Genomic DNA, 2,928 nt, shown 5'->3' with positions numbered 1-2,928 from the left:
GTAAAGAGATGAGTTTCTAAACATGCCAATCACCATCATTTCCTGAGGATAAGGGTTCAGGGTGGATATGAAACAGTGCCAGGAACTGATATTCTAGAAGGGGAACAAATAACTACTAGGCAATCCAATTATCTGATCCTTCTTTTCTAATTTACGCTTAGTTTCCCAGGAGCCCCAAGTAGCACATCTTGCTAAGGCATCTGGACATGTTGAAGTCCTAAGAAAAAAACTGAAAGTTTTAGGCCCTTCTAAGGTGGGAAATCAGCTCAGCCCACATTTGCCCAAGTATCTTTATGTTGGCTGGGAAAATTGAACAGCAAGAGGTGCTTTCACCTCCCTGCAAAGTCTGTGCAACTAATGGAAGTAGTATGATCAGAACACATGTTGGGCCTTTCAAGTCTACAGTATCTACCCTGGTGGTATAATTGTTAAGCACTCATTTGCTAATGAAAGGTTGGCAGTTTAAACCCACCCAGTGACTCTACAGGAGAAAGAGCTGGTAAAGATTAAAACCAAGAAAGCCCTATGGAATAGTTCTATCACATGAGATGAGTTCAACACCATTATGAGTAAAAAATAGATTCAATGACACTTGTAACCACAATAGCATATAACTAGTGCTCCTGCAGGGAGCTTGGTGGCCTAGTGGGTAGGAAATTGTACTGTATCCAAAGATGGTGCCTCTTCGGCAGTTTGAATCCACTAGCGAACTACTCTGAGAGACAAAGCTGGGCAATCCCCTCCCAAGGGATTTACAGTCTCTGAAAACTCACTGGAGGATCAGGAATGAATCTGTCTGACACAACAGCAATGAGTTTACATTTGAGAGTTAGTATGTCTGTTAATGACCATACAGATTCCTTCCCTCTCCCCGTCCCCCCCGCCCCCGGCCCCAAAATAAAACAACAAACAAACCATGGATCTGCAACAAACAAATGCAGCCCTGGGTTGTGGTCATTTATTCCTGCCAAGAAAGTCAACCAACTGATAAGAAGAGGTATTTTGCTTATTTTTTTTTTCTGAGTGCAGTGTACTTTATTGATGGTACATGACAAGATGGGCTCTCCAAGGCCCTCCCCTTTCTCAGGGGGCTTTGATGGAAACTTGTGTCAAGGATGAAAGATTCTCAGTGTGTGGGAGGATCAATTTGGGGCAAGGACTCCCCAGCAGCTGAGCGTCTCTATCTCTCTCTCTGCTAGTGCTATTGCTGGGGCTGGTGGTCCAAAGGGCTCTTATTCTTTGGAGGACATGTGAACCATCAAGTCAACCACCTGATTGCTGTAGCCTGATTGCTGTCCAAATTCATTGTCATACTAAGAAATGAGTTTGACAAAGTGGTCGTTCAGAGCAATGCCACCCCCAGCATCAAAGGTGGAAGAGTGGGTGTCACTATTAAAGTCACAAGAGACAACCTAGTCTTCAGTGTATCCCAAGATGCCCCTGAGGGGCCCTTCTGATGCCTGCTTTACAACTTTCTTGATGTTATCATATTTGGCAGCTTTCTCCAGATGGCAGGTCCATAACTGACATATTGGGGTTGGGGACACAAAAAGCCATGCTGGTAAGTTTCCCCACTCAGTTTGGGGATGACCTTGCCTACAGCCTTGGCAGTGCCAGTAGATGCAGGGATGATGTTCTGGGCAGCTCTATAGCCATCATGCCACAGCTTTCCAGAGGGGCCATCCACAGTGTTCTGGGTGGCAGCGATGGCATGGACTGTGGTCATGAGTCCCCTCTACAATGCTGAAGTTGTAATGGATGACCTTGGCTAGGGGAGTCAAGCAGTTGTTGGTGCAGGAGGCATTGCTGACAATCTTGAGAGAGTTGTCATACTTTTCATGGTTCACAACCATCACAAACATGGGGGCATCAGCAGAAGGTGCAGAGGGGATTACCTGTTTGGCACCACCCTTCAAGTGAGCCCCAGCCTTCTCCAAGGTGTGAAGACATCAGTGGACTCCACAACATACTCAGCACCAGCATCACTCCACTTGATATTGTCAGGATCTCGCTCCTGGAAGATAGTGATGGTTTCCCCATTGATGATCAGCTTCCCATTCTCAGCCTTGACAGTGTTGTTGAACTTGCCATGGGTGGAATCATATTTGAGCACATAGACCATGTAGTTGAGGTCAATGAAAGGATCACTGATGGTGACAAAATCCACATTGCCAGAGTTAAAAGCAGCCCTGGTTGACCAGGCACCCAATGTGGCCAAATCCATTTACTCCGACCTTCAGCATCATGTCTTAGGTATGTGGCTGAGGCTGCATGAGAAGAGAGGGCAATCTGGATCGACAAGGAGCAGAGAGTTGTGCCTATTTTTTTTAAAAAACCAAACAACCAAACAAAACCCAAACCCAAGTATGTGATCCAACAGAATTCAGCAATTAAAAATTAACAAAATAATTGATAACATGCAAGTAAAATCTTGCTGATAATTATTCAAAAATTATCAGAGCAGTATATTAACAGGGAACTTACTGAATTTCATGCTGGATTCAGAAGAGATTGGCACATTGAATATCATTGCTGACCTCAAATGAATCTTGACTGGAAGCAGAGAATAACAGAAAGATGTTTATATTTTATCGATTATGAAAAGACATTTTACTGTGTGGATCATAATAGATTGTGGATAGCATTAAGAAGAAAGAGAAAATGAGATAATTTTATTTTGTTTATGTAGAAACTGTACATGGACTAAAAAACCAGTCATTCAAATAGAACAAGAGGACACTGCATAGTTTAAAATCAGGAAAGATGTTACTGTTATATCATTAAATCATACCTAATTTTAAAAAGCATACTTAATCAATCTGTACCCTGAGCTATCAGAGAAGCTAGATCATATGGAGAAGAATGTGGCATCAAGATTGAAGGAAGATGGCTCATGCAGGTGACAATCTTTCTTGCTCAAAGTCAAGA

General features: G+C 43.1%; 1 pseudogene; it reads left to right on the top strand.

Moving 5' to 3' along the window:
- The first annotated feature begins 1,434 nt into the window (after positions 1–1,434).
- LOC102851276 lies at positions 1,435–1,920 on the top strand (annotated as a pseudogene).
- Positions 1,921–2,928: the final 1,008 nt, after the last annotated feature.

The sequence above is a fragment of the Elephantulus edwardii genome, unplaced genomic scaffold, assembly GCF_000299155.1.
Source record: "Elephantulus edwardii isolate Elephantulus edwardi_28Jun2011 unplaced genomic scaffold, EleEdw1.0 scaffold00505, whole genome shotgun sequence".
Classification (NCBI taxonomy): Eukaryota; Metazoa; Chordata; class Mammalia; order Macroscelidea; family Macroscelididae; genus Elephantulus; species Elephantulus edwardii.
This window is presented reverse-complemented; position numbering and strand designations above follow the sequence as displayed.